The 16,610-nt window shown below is 40.2% G+C and overlaps 1 protein-coding gene across 6 annotated transcripts in view; it reads right to left on the reverse strand.

Annotated features, from left to right (window-relative positions):
• Positions 1 to 16,610, reverse strand: part of LOC104065725 (N-deacetylase and N-sulfotransferase 3) — a 72,498-nt gene that overhangs the window by 46,193 nt on the left and 9,695 nt on the right. The gene's annotated exons all lie outside the window — the stretch shown is intronic.

Here is a 16,610-nt window from a genome sequence, read left to right on the forward strand (position 1 = left end):
TGAAATTTCATTTAAAAATGCTGTTTTATGTGCTGAAGGCAAGCTGATGATATTTTCCATATATCTTATGGTTGGTTTATTAACAGCCCCTCTTGATATCTGTACTAATGTTATATAAATACATGAGTACTGAAGATTGTATTTTTAAAACTGTTTAGTACAGCCTTCATGTGTTTATGAATAATTATTTTGTACGTATGTTATACTTCCACTGGTAATAGATGGAAAATAAATTGCTGGCTTAAGTATAATCACTTTCATGTACATAGCTACAATAGAGCACTTTCTTTTCAACTTCTCTTCAGCTCACAAACACAAGGTTTAGGAAATTCCAGAAATCAAATGTGAGAATTCAACATATGATGAAAGGCCCCCTCCTTCAAGAGTTCAACACAATCTCAGAACAAGGCCCTGTCACAGTCCAAGGAACAACAAAAGCTATCACAACAACAAAAAAAACAGAGGTCTTTCAATCCCTGCAGCCAACAGGTTACAGGATGATGAAAAGAATATAAGAAATCATATATGCTATAAATAAAGCCAGATTCTCAGATGATTAATCACCTTCATCCAATTGAAGTTGTTCCTATTTCATTTCTGATGAAAGCTCTCAATAAATGTAAGCTTCTGTAATTGCCAATGGGATCTCAACTGACTGAGAATTTAGGAGAAAATAGACTCTAAGATCACAAATAGACTAGAAGGAACCATGAGAATTATTCTTTAATAGAAATATTCACCCAACGGAAATGTATGAAAATTCCTGCCTTTGTATAGATGGCCTCTTTCTTTCTTGACAATAACATTTAGCTTTTTTTTTATCCCTTTTCATTCGGAAATATCAACTTTGTTTAAAAAGGAAACATCTCTCTTAAGACGAAAGGCTGAGTAAGCTTGGTCTGCCTATCCTGGAGAAGAGAAGAGTGAGAGGGGAACTTAACAATGCCTGTAAATACCTAACCGTGCCCAATTACAGGACAAGAGGCGTCGGGCACAAACTGGAGCACAAAAGCTCCACCTGAACATGACGAAAAAATTCTTTCCTGTGAGGTTGATGGAGGACTCAAACAGCTGCTCAGAGAGGCTGTGGAGTCTCCTTCGGTGGAGATACTAAAAATCCGCCTGGATGCGTTCCTGTGTAGCCTGCTTGAGGTGAACCTGCTTCAGCAGGGAGGCTGGACTGGATGAGCTTCAGAGGTCCCCTCACACCCCAACCATTCTGCGACTCGGTCAAAGAGTTTGATTTTTCTCATCTTAAAGACAGGACAAACAAAGGCATAGATGACATTTGGCTGTCAAAAGCTCTTGCTCAAGTAAATCAACAGTAAAGCTGAGGATGAAACTCATAGCATTGAACTTGCTTTCCATTTCCATAGCTGGGAAACCATCCTGCCTCCTGTCCTCGGAGGTGTCCTTACAGGATTTCACTTTATAGCCTGTCACAGAGAAGTCACAAGTGTCAACTTCTCTTCAGTAAACAGACAGTGGCAATTTCTCCAGCATCAACAAAAATATTGAGACCCAAACATCTTGGCTGATCAAACAAATAAATCAAGAATGCTTTGTTGAACTCTGTTTCCCCAAAGAGGGACTCAACTTCTTTCTGTAGTCATGCTGACATATTTATGTCTATGCTCTTGCCAAGAGCTGCTAACGAACTAGGCCACTTGAAAAGCAAAATGGTTCAAAATGCTGTTAATTTTGCTTGTAATCACATGGATTTTATCTAAATTGGCAAGCAGACAGAGATAACCTCACAACGTTGCAGCATTAATACCTTAAACTTCAAATCAGGACATGCTTTCATGTCAGCAAGAGAAGCAAGGTCAGCTTCATAATTTCCCAAAAAGTCTATCTCTGCCTCTATTTTCCCCCAGACGCAGATCTCATCTCTCAACGCTTGCTTTACTATTTCATCTAACAATACCATCAAAGAAGCCATTAAATTTGGAATGACTTTGCTTTTGAGGAAAATGTCTAATGCCATACTGGCTCTTTAATACATGTACAGACCTTCTGAAAAGGTAAAACAAATTAATAGACAGTGTAATGTGAAAGCACAAGTTAAACTCACGAAGCCCCTTTTTATGGGAGCTCTTATGCAGAAGTAGCTTTAATTTTCTGCATCACATTTCCTCTTTAGTTTAAACCTTGCAAGAGAGGGACAAAAGAGAACTAAAGCCATTTTAACTTCCGAGTGCAGTTCTTAATATAGTAGTTAAGAAAAGAATACAAAAAAGAGGGTTGTGAGGGAATGGAAAAAATTGAGGAACGCAGCATACACGTGACTGAAGTTTGCATGTATGATGCATATAAAAATTATGATTTTTTGAGCATTATGCTTCTCTTCAAAATTCAGTATTTGAAATTTCCCAGCTAGATTTGCTTTGTTCTGCTTTATATACCAGCCCCTAAGCTCAGCAGCACTAGGCGAGGTGTCCAGTGCTAGAGGAAATACATAGCACAGAACAGAGGGCAGAGGTTTGCACTGGCACTGCTGAGGCTGATGGCAGAAAAAGGAGAAGGAGGGACACACTACCTAGGGAAGGGAGAGAGGAGGGGTAGGGAGCAGTGGGGATCCACAAGAAATTTTGTAAGGGGCCTGAGAGTGAGAAGCACAGAGATGCTGATGGCAGGCGTTCACGGTGTGGCAGCCATCGGGGATGGGAAGGCAGTGGGCAAGAATCTGGAGTGATGAGAGGCAACGTGGCAAGAAGAAACAGGACATAACCTCACTGAAAGTCCGTCCCAAGTGGCTGGAATCATTATTTTATTAGATAGACTATTTTCCTTCTGAGGAAAAAAATGTTTCCCTCATGATAAATTATGCATTTAGGAACATCATTAAAATTCAATGTCTATTCTTTCTGGATTTCTAAGATTAGCATTTTGACACCCATTACCATAAACATTTAATCTATGCAGGAGAATTGATTTGGGTATACTAGGTGTACCTGAAAAAAATATTTGAATATCCTTCAGACAAAAGGAGAAGAATGCTTACATTTTCTTTGACTGTGCACTCTCTTAACAGAGCTGACACTACAGAGAGGGCAAGAGAAGACAACGTTTTTCAGCAAAGTGTTTAGTTGGCAGAGACCATAAATTATAAATAGACTCTAAACTGTGTGAGTCAGGCAAGGACAACGCTCCACAGTTTGGCAGAAGCAAGGAGTCCAACAGGGCGCAATCCAGCAAATCCAGAAAGACTGATAAAACAGGGATGGAAAGCTAAACTGCTGACAATAGATACATTCAGGTTCATAAAATATCACATTCTATTTGAGCTGAAGACAACTATTCCTGCTACTGTGTTCAACAAAATTAAAACGGGGTGGGGAGATCTGTTTATTAAGATACAGTAGCTTCAAGAAATAAATTATTCTTTAAATTAATAGCATGGATTTTGATAAGTCTACCAAGTCCTCCAAAAGATTTAAGGCTATCATATGCCAGCAGGATGCCTGTTCACAAAGGGCCACGTACCATGGTAGAAATTAAAACAGAAAGTGTGTGCAAAAATTCACTGGAGACAAAACAGAGTACCTGGTTTCAGCTACCTAAAACTCATTGTAGTTTACTGACAGCTCCATTCTACCTGCAGCAATTGTGTTTTTAAATGATCAACAGGGATGCCTTGGAGCCCAACACTCTGAGGTACAGGACAGACAAAGCTACCACTGAATGCTTGGGTCAGTTTGGAGTGTTTGCCAGATCCACTCACCCCAGTATCTCACCTGACTTCTTATAACATCAAGGCCCATACTCACCAGGTGAAAGAGTCAGTGTACGTCTATTCAATAAATTCGATAAGCACCGTTAACTGGGTAACCCAGCTTCTCTTCAAGTGTCAACAAGATGAGACACAGGGCAGGAACCCAACTACGCACACCTTGGGTTTTTTGTGTCCAATATTGGACACACAGGGTCTGTTTTGCAAAAAATTCTGGAGCCATAACTTTATGTGCACAGATACCATAAATTAGGTTTATGAATCTGAGGCCCACTCACAGATACTAAAAATATAAGTAGCCAGTTTGGAAAACACTGCCTTTAATTACTTGGAGCAAAAGTTTCTTCATCAGAACACACTGTTTTAATGTTATTGAGTCTGCCTTTGGAGGTTTTTTTATATCACATATAATAATGATCTTGATGATGGTCCAATTATACATTCTGAAGTAATTAGGCTCTTTCATCTAGGTAAACAATTTGTACAACCAAGAAATGTAAGAAATATTTCTAACTTCCTGCACCAGCTTCTTGCTTCTTGGAGGCTGAGATAGCAGCTAATGAGAGTAAGCTAATTATGGCAAGGTAAGTTCAAGGTTTTAAATACTTGGTGCCAATATTATTTAATAAAGTAATTAGCATGCTGTTATCAGGATCCTATATGAAATTTTGCATTATTAGCTCTTAATTAAACTGTACTTTGACCAAAGAGGTTACTATTACTAAATAGCTAAATGACCTCATTATTCTGCAGTTAACAGAAACGAAATCCTGCAATTCTTTTAATTAAAGGTCAAAAAAAACCCAGGCCAATTGAAACAGAACTAACAAACACCTCGCTGCTGCATATGATATTTTTCTCTGGATTTTGGTCAGGCAGGATTCAATAGAAAACTTGTTGGTTCTTGCATTTTTGCCTAACATTTTATCTGCTTGTGAAACACCAAGTATGAAAAAAGTGAGTTCTCAAATTCAAAGTAAAAATTAAGTGACTCTAAAATTCATTTAACACCTCTTCATATTTATGCAGTCAAGTTGTGATCTGGCAATAGTCGATGAGCCATTACGGGAGAAAGGGAGGTTTGTTAGCCAGAATGCAAGCATTCAGGTACTGCAAAGATCACATTCCCCAACACAGCTGCCTTGGCTCCAGGCATGACGGGCCCGCTCTCAGGGTGCCACAGCAGTTCAGATCCTGTTCCAGTTCACTTCTAAGCCACTCTGCCATGCCTGCTTAGTCTGGCTGGGCTTCATTGCATTCCCTCAGCAGCACATGAATTGTCAGTTGTTCATGTAAGATGCTTGTCGAGCTAGCAGTAAATGTTAGACCTAAAAACTCGTCTTCAAGCAATAACCTTGAATGCAAAACATTTATACCTCTGCACCCACTCACTAGGCAACCCATACTGTCACAGCATCAGATCTTTTTTGGAGGATACACAGCATTTTGTCATAGAAGTTAGAACAACAGCATGTCTGTTCCGTCCAATTGTACATACAGTTTAAAGTCAGGAAGAACAGGAGTATTATCCAAGCTCCTAGCTTGGATATTCATTATCAACACCATGTTTGCTTCTTATTAAACGTTTCTTCACACGTTAGCTCCAGCTTTAGCTTTCAATACAGCCAACATGCCCAGTAAGCAGAGTCTGGCTGGAGGACAGGGCTGCTCTCCAAGCAAGACAGTCCTCTGCTGCAGGCGCTTTCCATGAGCTTCTGCCGCGGCAAAGTCCGTGCTCTGTTATCCACTGTATGCTGCCTGGCCCTGCTGCTTAGGCCATTCCACCCCACCGCTGGCAATGCATGGCTCTGTACCAACACTGAATGCTGGAATTATTTGGGACGTTCAACACTGGAAGAATTTCTAGGCCTAATCTCTCAGCAGCAGAGACCACGGTGGCCTCAGCTGGATGCACAGGAAGCTGCAGCTGGGTCACTACATCTCCTCCACTCCGAGGAGTTTGTCAGTGACTACACTACTCTGGCCAAAATGCCAATATTTTAGAGATGCACTTTAGGTTTCAGGTTTATTTTTAAACCCATAGCCTGCATACAAAGGAAGAAATTTGTTCCTTAAAACCTAGTTCCCTATTGATATGTTTCCCCGATTGCTATTTCCACAGTGCAATAGTTTGCACTCCGTTTCATGTTGCTGCCTAGGACCTACCCCGCCCATAAGGTCTCCATGGCACCCCGTCCTTTCCTGCTCTGCCCCACACCTCCTGTTAGATGAAAAGGGACAGTTATGTGGTATCCCTAGCTCCAACACACAGCATATGGATTAGTCAGGGGCAGGTCAAAGTGAAGGATAACTGCAGAGCTCACTCTGAAACCTCAGTTTCAGCGCAGGCATTGCTTTGCATACAGGTCTTACCCGTGCTGAGCTCCAGGACAACAGCAGGAATTTAGCTGTCTTTGAAAATTACCCGTATCTGCCACACTGGACTGAAACTGGCCAGCAGGTTCAAACACCGCTAATTCAAGCCATCGCAGAATGGACCTGAAAGACCATCCAGGTCCAATTCCCCTGCCACGGACAGGGACACCTCCCACTGGATCAGGTTGCTCAAAGCCCAGTTCAACCTGGCCTTGAACACTTCCACTGATGGGGCAGCCACGACTCCTCTGGACAACCTGTTCCAGTGCCTCACCACTCTCACTGTAACAAAATTGCTTCCCTATGTCCAAACTAATTCTCCCTTCTTTCAGTTCAACTGCTGGACTGACAAAAGCAAACAGAGATGTTAGGAATACCCAGTTTCTTTAGGAAATGAAAGTAAAAATGGGGTGTCAGTGTTGTATATATCAAACTCCGATAGTCTGTGAATATGGCCTTCCAAAAAAACTTCAGTCTTATTTCTTTCCTGCAGAGTCAGTGTTCTCTGGACCTCAGTGCCCGAGCCTGGATACACTAAGACTCACATGAACTCATAAGCCCTGAAGCTTGTGCTTCCTGCTCAGCAGCATTTTAAATAAACAAGATGAAGTTTGTGTATATCATTATATAGACGATCACAGCTCCATAGCGGGTGGTATTTTAATATTTTTCCAGAGGACACAAAATTCAAAGCATTTAAATTTCTTAAGAACATTTTTCCAGCATTTAGAAAGCAATCACTGAGTATCGATGGCTACAATCAAAACATAAATCTGTTACACAAGCACAAGAAATCTCAAGTACACAGACCAAGGTATAAGAAGCTGCTGTTTAGGTAGCCTGAAAGAAACTTTGGATACTACAAGCTATGTCTAAAATGTTGGTACCAATCAAAGAGAAACACTTTGAGGTTTGTTTGCTTCTTAGCTTATACATTTTTTACCCTAGTAAGACTAAAGCTTCTAGACAAGCACAATATTTGTATTCATGCTCAGTTTTACATATTAGAAAGCAAATAAAGTGCAAATAAATGAAGACTCAAACCCTCTAATTTATATAAAAACCACAACAGAGCCAGCTGTTCTCTCTGGGTAGTAAAGCACAACAGAGTTACCACATCCCTGGCACGTTAAAATAAACTGACTGCTCCACGGCTGGGCAACACAACCTCTGATACAAGCCATTCAGAAATGTTCTGGTGGTTTTTATTCCTAGCAGAGCCCAAAAGACTCGTACACTTCTCTTAATACTGTATCTGATTAAAAATATCTCTTTGTCTTTGTCCCTGTGTTTGGGGTGACCTGAGGCACCTTTATTGACAGAAAAAAGAAATGTTTGAGTAAAACCATTTTCATTTTCTCTTTCCGCTCAAAAGCTCCATGTCAGAAACATCTAGGAATTCAGGCTTCAGCTTGCTCACCAGCTAAGGGTCACAAAACATTTACTCTTTTTTCTTGGCTTTAGGAGTACTTCTGAAGTTGCTGCATGAAATTCCCCTGCTACACTGGCATTGGTATCAAAGAAATGACAGAAAACGAGAAGGCAAGCAAGACAAGCTTGAATAAAATAACAGATATAACTCTTTTTCTCAAGCCATACCTTCAGGATTATGTGTAGTCAATACTGAGAAGACATAAGAACTTACTTCAGGTGAATAAATATGCAGACAATTTCATTGACTCCTCCACGGTACCTAGTCTACAGGATACAATTCAGCAGGAAAAAAACCCAAGACTTTAGTGAAACACAGGGCATTAATAACAGAAACGGGGGGGGGGGAGGGGGAGGATTTTGTTTGACATGTTAATGCACATCTTTCCTAGTTTTGTACAAGTGTTTGCATTTCTAAAAGACAAGATTACAGAAACTAGATCTATGTAGATAAACATCCCAGCTGGCCAAATTCTACTCTTCCAGACTCAAGCCGACACACAGGAATCCAAACTGAGCTCTGCATTGGATTACTCTGCAAGAGATTGAGAGTACATCTGGGTAGAAATTCCTTGCCAATGTTCTATTTCTTCCAGTAGCGTATTTCATACCCTTTCACCAAATCTAATTTTTAAAGACTTACATAATCCTTTCACTTCCTTTTAGATATTAACCTCTATTCTGCTTCTTTTATTGGCTATTCAGCCTATGCTTCAATATCTCTGTGCCTTACATTAAATATTTGTATCCATCCTCACTCTTTATACTCCGCAGTCAATTGCAGCCTATTGCTTTCCGCTTTGGTCGTCATTACTTACCAAATTCTTCAGCCTTTCTTTTTTCATTTGTTACTCAGTCATTTCCTGGCTATCCTGATGTCTCTAAATATTTCTGGGCAAGTGATGCAGAACCAAGTAAAATATTCTAGAAGCCTCCTCAGCCAGTAAGATGAAGCACTTTCCTGATGTAAAATGATGTTTTTCATAGTCAGCCTCAATTTCAACCAGGTTATGTCACAAACTCAGGTATATTTTAGTGTCTGACTTGTTTTTAGAGTATTTTATACTCTAAAAAATATATATATTTAGAGGATTACCATTTTCAGCATTTCTATTACCTTAAATGAAGGCAGTGAGAAAGGACAAGAGATAAGACAGACATTTTGCACCATAAAAACTCACTTTTTATATAAATGCAAAATTATTTTTCAGGCTCCTTTCCAGTTCCATTAGAGTTCTATCAAAAGCAACTCTGAGTTAGCTTTAAAATGGGAGCAGAGACACTTGGGTTGTTCCCAAGAGTGCCAACTCTGAAAGGGCAAGTGAATAAGAGCTTGATATAGAGCTGTGTGGCTTTATCAGCTCCACAAAAATGCAACTGGCATTCCCAGACCTACCCAGTTACCTCCTTGCAGCATGGCAGGGCCTTTGACACATTAATTTACTGACTTGGGTTGGACTGAATTAATGAAGTCTTACTCTGCACAGCCACTGACTTTTTATTTGTCCTAAAAATTTTTGTTTCAAGATTTAGGTTTGTGTGAAAGTGTACAGAGTCAGAGGTTTTAAACTAAAAAAAATTCTCAGTTACTCCAGCACTGCAAAAGTAAGCAGCAGAAGAAAAAACCTGCTATAAATAACTTTATGATTAGTGATCTGCCTTGTCCTTCTGAGATATCTTTTGTCTTAATGCTCCAGAGGACTCTGTGCTCAGCAGTGAAGTTTCTTCACTGATAAATACAAATGAGGGAGCATGAGGAAGCACCGCTCTCCTGACCCAACCCTCCCATGCGACAACACTGAAGTGCCAACTGTGCACACTTCTGAATGTGCAAACTTCCACAGGATTCCTTTTGTACAGTAGATACTTGGCATCTTTTAGGCCCAGATGCATAAACAGGTAGGAAAACAGATACATAGACTATTGTCCTCCTTAAGAATAAAACTTCAAATGCTTTCCTAAAGGTCCCAAAGGCAATTTGGTCTGGAGTTGTAAAATTCTATCCCTAGGACCCGAGGACTCTCCAAGGTTCAATGAAGCTGAGGACTATCATATCCAACTGCTTATTTTTCCAAAAATTGATTTTTCAGAAAAAGCCCTACAACACAGCCCCAACAAACCAAATGAGACAAGCCATGAATTCCACTATAAGCCTCCTAACACTTAAAACTGCCTACAGCAACATCCACTGGTCAATCACTGTTCACTTGCTTCCACATTTTCACTGTGGAACAAGATAGCTTAGACACACAGCATATTTTTACAGTTGCTGTGCTTAACAAGCGCTGAAGAGATGAATGCTGTGGATAGTCAAGCCAACCAGTAAGAATGGGTAAGTGTAGTCACAGTTCTGGCACAAGTCCGGCTCCTTGTGTAGCTCAGAGGCATGCCAGCACTGCCACTTGGCATACACTCTCTCTTTACTGATTCCTTGTGCATGGCTGTGCTCATCCCACAGCTGCAGGGAGGCAGCCAGCGTTGTGTGTGCAAACATTTCTAAACCTCAGTCCTACTCACATAAAACACGGACCAGGGGCATTTGAAGACAAAAAAGGTGGCTTCCTCTGTTTGCCTGGCAGTCCACAGAGATACGATATGGAACTTGGCAATTTATTATTAGACACACAGTTACTATGCAAAGTTTTTGTCTCCACACACCACGGAAAGGCTGTGAAATTAATCTTGATGCCAAGCTTACTCCACGGGGTTTGGTTGTATCTAGCTCTATACACAGGTGCAGAACAGGAGGAAGAAGTGCATTTGGAATTCCCAGCATTACCGTGGCAGTTTCAGATGTGTTGTATCCACGGCAGAGACAGGTCTCCTGCATTCCCACCAGCCCTCCACAGCCACCCTCCTCTGGTCGAGGACTTATCCAGCTTTCTGTTTCAAACACCAGCACGCTCCTTCGAAGAATGAAAACTGGGTTGTAGCAGCAGTTGTAGCAATCTCACTCAATTAAAATTCACAGAAGTTGGTGCATAAACCACACTGCTTATAGAAGTTAAATATTAAAATGACCAACTGGTAAAGTGTTACATATGCTGGCACTCACCCATAAAATAGACAAATAAATTTTTATAAGTTTTAAAGTTATAATTTAGTTTTGAGATCTAATTCTAATCGTCTACTGCCTCACACTGCACAATACTGCATACTACTATATCCAAAGCAGCACTTTCAAGAAGTTTAATCAGTCTTCCTAGGGCACCAGATGGCTACAGAAACACCACGGGTAATAACGTTCATCGTCTTTGACTCTTTTTAAGGACAGAATGCACATTTACTTATTATTTCAGCCAAGTCAACGTAAAATACTTCAGGAGCTTCAGGTCAAATTAAAAAAGAACATATGTACACACAGAGTAAGGACATTGAGCAATGGCATAAAGGTACAATGGCCAACAGATTGGGAATGTGAAATGACTTAGCAGAACAAAAGTTCTTAATAGTTAATTCCTTATGTCATTCAAAGACAGGACTGAAGAGATTGTTTGAATCTATCCAGGGGAAAGATTTAAGGCTCAGTGTAACCAAATAAACATAAGTATCTCTGGTGGTTCCACAGTTGACATGTTTGATGACACACCTATCTTTTTTTTACTGATAACCTTCTATGTAATCCTATAGATAAAGAAGCAATTAACTTACAGCATCAGACTTCCTCCTGTGACAGGAACCATCCTGTGTCTTGACAGTTCAGGTTTTCTGCACCTCTCACCTGCTCTTCCTTAACACAACATACATCTAAGCCTGTCTTCTGAAGCAAATATTTAGGTCATTCCTATGCAAGAGCAACTGAAAAGATAAGTCACTGTATTTTTTAAATGTATATCCAAGTGGTTTGCTGTACTATGGGAAGTTCTGATTTCTTTCCAAATATGCTACACAGGGCAAAACCACACTTAATGGGCTTTAAATGACTGTAGTAATTTAAGCTGTGCTGACTAACGTGAATGAATTTGTACTATGGTGAACAATTAGGTCTTAGGGGAAAAATCTGTTACTAAACAAAATTATATTGTATTAAAAAAAGATTAGGCCACCAACGCACCAAGGAAATAACAAAAAAGTGACAGCACAGGCTTTGGAACATCGTAAAAGATAGATCTGCCCAAATGTTTATATCTGATCCCAGTTACTCTAGGAGCAATTTGTGAACAACAAAAACAAGTACATACTTTTAAGATGCAATTCACTTAACCAGTGCCTAAATACGAGCTTTTTTCCTATGCTGTCTACTGCTGAAAGTTAGAGGACTAGCTCCGATAAAACGTCAACATTATAAACCTCAAGATGAGGGCAAGAAGACAGACTGCACAAGTGATGAAGACTAAAATGCTAGAAATCTATTCTTTCTGGCTAAATCCTCTCCATTACCAGGATCACAAAGAGGACAGCTCCTGTTGTCTAATTCTCCAATGACTCTAATGCTGACAGACTGCAGATTCAAGCTTGTATTGCCCGTTTTGATACACATACCCTAATACTAAGATGCATTGCCTAAATGCTCACAAAACAGAACGAGAAAAAAAGATATATCATAGAATCACAGAATGTCCAGAGTTGGAAGGGATCCACAAGGACCATCAAGTCCAACTCCTGTCCCTGCACAGGACAACCCCAACATTCACACTATGTCTGAGGGAGCGGTCCAAATACTTCTGGAATATTGTCAGGCTTGGCGCCACGCCTGCTTCCCTGGAGACCTGTTCCAGCGCTCCACCGCTCACTGGGTGAAGAACCTTTTCCTAATATCCAACTCAACCCTCCCCTGGCACATCTTCCTGCCATTCTCTCAGGTCCTATCACCGATCACTAGATAGAAGAGATCAGCACCTGCTCCTCCTTCCCTTCTGAGGAAGCTGTAAACTGCCACGAGGCGTCTCCTCAGTCTCCTCTTCTCCAGGCCGAACAGATCAAGTGACTTCAGCCGTTCCTCATACAGCTTCCCCTCTAAACCCTTCATCAACTTTGTGGCCTCCTCTGGACACGCCCCAGTAGCTTTAGATCCTTTTCATACTGTGGTGCCCCAAACTGCACACAGTATTCCAGGTGGGGCCACACCAGTGCAAAGCAGAGCAGGACAATCAGCTCCCTTGCCTGGCTAGCAAAGCTGTGTTTGATGCACCCCAGGACACGGTTGTCTTCTTGTCTGTCAGGGCACTGCTGGCTTGTGTTCGACTTGCTGTCCACCAGAACCCCAAGATGCCTTTCCACAGGGCTGCTCTCCAGCCTCTCACTCCCCAGGCTATATGTATATCATATCCTCCCACTCCCCATGATGGATAAGGTTAATATGAAGCTTTTTGCTTGGCAATTACAAAAGAATAATTACAAGTTGTAGGAAAAGACCAAGCTTACATGAATAAAGTGAAGAGCTCTCCATCCTGACCTCAATTCAAAACGTCTCTTTTGAAAAGCCCACAAAGCACAAGGCAGTCTAGGGATCACACAGCTAATTATTTGGAAAAAATAATTTCACAGTGTTCTTATTTTTCATTTTGAAAATGTGATCAGCTCTTAAGGAAATACAGAAAGGGCATGTACGGGGGAAATGAAACAAAGGGTAGACCACAGGTTGCCCAGGGAAGCTGTGGCTGCCTCATCCCTGGAGCAGTTCAAGGCCAGGCTGGATGAAGCTTTGAGCAGCCTGATCCAGCGAAAGGTGTCCCTGCCCATGGCAGGCAGGTTGGAACTGAATGAGCTTTAAGGTCCCTACCAACCCAAACCATTCTAAAAAAAGCCTTACTGCCTAGATCACCAGCACTGCACAAACTGTCAATAGTAAACATATTTAGTTTTCCCCCTATTATCAGCTGGTTTTCCCATAGAAAAATACCAATGCTTTATAGTCATAAAAATTTCACAAAGAGTAGCTGTAACAAAAACCAATATTAAATTAGTAGACTATCAGTCAAGGCAATCATGGTCTACCAAGATAAACTTACTCTGTGCATCTCTAGATAGATTTTTTTCTGTATGTCCATTTAAATGAATTATTTGCACTGCACAGGCTCTTAGTCTTCCAAAAGACAGCAGGAAAATAAAATATAACATTGTCACAGCGTAATGGTCCCTCCTGCCTGACAGACATTAGGAGGGAGAAGTTACTGAAAAATGAACGTTGAGATGACATTATCACGCTTATTTTCAAAGTGGGAGGCAATTAGGCTATGAAAATGTTTTCTTCTGTTATTGCCATTATACCACAGGAAGATAAAGTAAATAAATATGAAGATGGGTGGTTATTGTTGACGCACAGTGACAGCCACTCAATATGCTACACTAAAGAATTACGTTCTAACAGTCCAGATTTTATACAGTGACAGACAAATCTGTAACAATTGGGTCGTCTCAAAATCTGAAGTACAGTTTCAACTTTGGGTTCTTTGTTTTTCTAATTGAAGAATAATAGAATCGTTAAGGTTGGAAAATATCTCTAAGATAATGAAGTCCAACCATCAGTCCAGTACCACCGTGCCTACTAAGAAGTTGTGGTGAAATTCAAATCAACTTCATCTATTGTTTAATAAAACAAACCATTTATTAGTTTTACAAGATCTCAGTTAATAAATTATGCCAGAAGATTTTCAGATGAGTTCTTAACACTTGTGTCCTTGACACTACTGATACTCAAGCTGAAGTACCATACTTTGCCTCTTTGGAGGTGCAGGAGATGCTCATTTTTAAGAGTTTGCTTTTGACTTGACCTCTTCTGAGGTCAATATATAATAATGATAAAAAAATACCACTTAACCCTATGATAGCAATCTAAGTGCTTAACTTCAATTCACAAACTTTAAAGAAGAGGGCAGTATAGCCTAACATCCAAATATTAACTATTCAGGCCACTGTGCATATCTCATTTTGGTATCTTAAGAAGAAATTCCCTTGAAAAACTGATTTTGCATGCAATCAAATCTCCCTCCTTGGAGACAGCCAAAAGGTGGCTGGACATGGCCCTGCTTGAGAAGGGGGTTGGACTTGATAGCATCCAGAGGAGCGTACCTATCTCAGCCATTCAGCGACTGCGAATTATAATGTGACAACTACCATGTGCTTCTGCAATCCCACTGGATACCTTCTGTTATGATGCCACTCTATTTTAACTCTGACAAAGAAAGCACAGGACATAGCTTTCAACTGCCTGAACTCTAGGAGCTTAACAAATTGGTCCTTCTACAGCAAATCCAGGTTCTCAAAACGCTCGAAGCCCTTGTCTCAGAAGACCCAAGACAAACGCTGCCTTCTTGAGTTCAGTAGTGAATCATTAGTGAGTGATTATTTTTGCTATCGGTTTGGCAATAACTCTCCAGTTCCTGAACTCTGTTCTAACCAGAGAAATGGGCAGAACCAATCCCACAGGTTCTCTGGATCTTCCTGAAGTGTTTCAGGTTACTTGGCATTAGTAGAGCACATGTAGAAACACTCACCTTATGCTCAGCAAGCTCACAGTCCTACCAGATATGAGCATATCCAGAAAATATTAAATAGGAGACAAAAAATATTATACCAAATTCTGCCTTGCTAGTAGTTAAAATCTAAATTCAGTAGAAACGAGTTAATCTTAAGTGCCGAAATCATACAAAGTCTAAATTTAGCAAGATTTTCACACACATAATTCTGTCACAGTCAATGCCACACAACTCAGTAAACCACTCCTGTTTAATGGGTTGTCATTTATCCGCAAATATCCTTTATAATAACAGATTTTCAACTACTGCAAATTGATTTTATTTCATTCCTTCCACATGTCATTGTGCCATAGAGGATAACTCCTTTGATATTAATAGTAATGAAGACGCATTGCAACTGACAGCCCTAACAATACGTTTAATAGAGCATCTTAACTTTAAGCAGATGAAGAATCAGAAGGGAACACTTTTTCAGCTTCCACTGTTTCAGAACACAGTTCTATATAAATAAAATTATCATACTTAAAAGTTGCTTCCACTTTGATATTATTTCTATTTAGTTTGACAGTTTTATTTTGGGAAGATAACATTCTGACATACTGCAAATTATTCTCCCAAACCAATACAGTTTATCCTTTTGTATCTGCTTTAATCAAATTTGTCTGGGTAGCCTCCTGTTTCTGATAAGTAATCCTGGCAATTAATCATCCTAACTTATTCTGAAATGACAATCCTAAGGTGTCACTTACAAAGAGAAACAATACAAAACATACTGTTTCTAACCACTACTGCACAATGCAGTTAGCTGTATTCAGGCTTTTTATTTTGTTAACAGGAAATGCTGTTTCTGCGGAACCACAGGAGTTGTGCCAGTGCTGTGGGTCAGACTTGATTTCTTTCCCGCAACTTGAGTTTGCACTGAGAAGATCCTCAAAGCATTCTCACCTGCCTAACTCAAATGCTGTCATCATGTTCTACACAGAAACTCCATTTATTGAGTTTCACCTTTATTTCAGCTCTCTCCCATGCATAAGGAAAACACCTACTTATCTAGGAAGTGTAGCTTATTTAGAACTGCATGTGGAGAGAATGCTTTGGAAGGTGTATGCTGCACTTTTAAAGCAAGCTAAATTGTAACTATAAGTTCAAACATTTTATTTAAGCAAGCAACATACGCAGGATTAGCGGAGCTTGAGAAATACATTAACACAAAAATAAACACCTAGTTAAAAACAAAACAAAAATGACTACGACCTGCAGGCAGTGCTGCCATTGCCTTTCCTTTTCCCTGTTCTTCTTTCCATTATGGAAGTTCTAACAAAGCATTCTCCCTTTTTATTTTTACCACAACCTGGACAACAATCAGCTTCTTATAGATTTTTAGCTTCTAGACCCAGTAGAGCTGTGCAAGGTGACCTCCAACCACCCACTCCGTAACAACACTGCACAAAAAGAAAGCGAGATATGCAGTAAGGAACGTTACTCCTACTGCCCCATGACTACCACCTCGCTCCAACAGCACAAAAGAGTGAAAAATTACCTTCAGGAAGGTACAACTTGAAATGTTAAAATGGAAATTGTCAAGTCATTAGGCAGCAGAACAGCTTTTGAGACCAATATTATGACAAACCCTGCTTTCAAGCAAGAGCCAT

This window comes from Cuculus canorus, chromosome 4 (assembly GCF_017976375.1).
Source record: "Cuculus canorus isolate bCucCan1 chromosome 4, bCucCan1.pri, whole genome shotgun sequence".
NCBI classification, from domain to species: domain Eukaryota; kingdom Metazoa; phylum Chordata; class Aves; order Cuculiformes; family Cuculidae; genus Cuculus; species Cuculus canorus.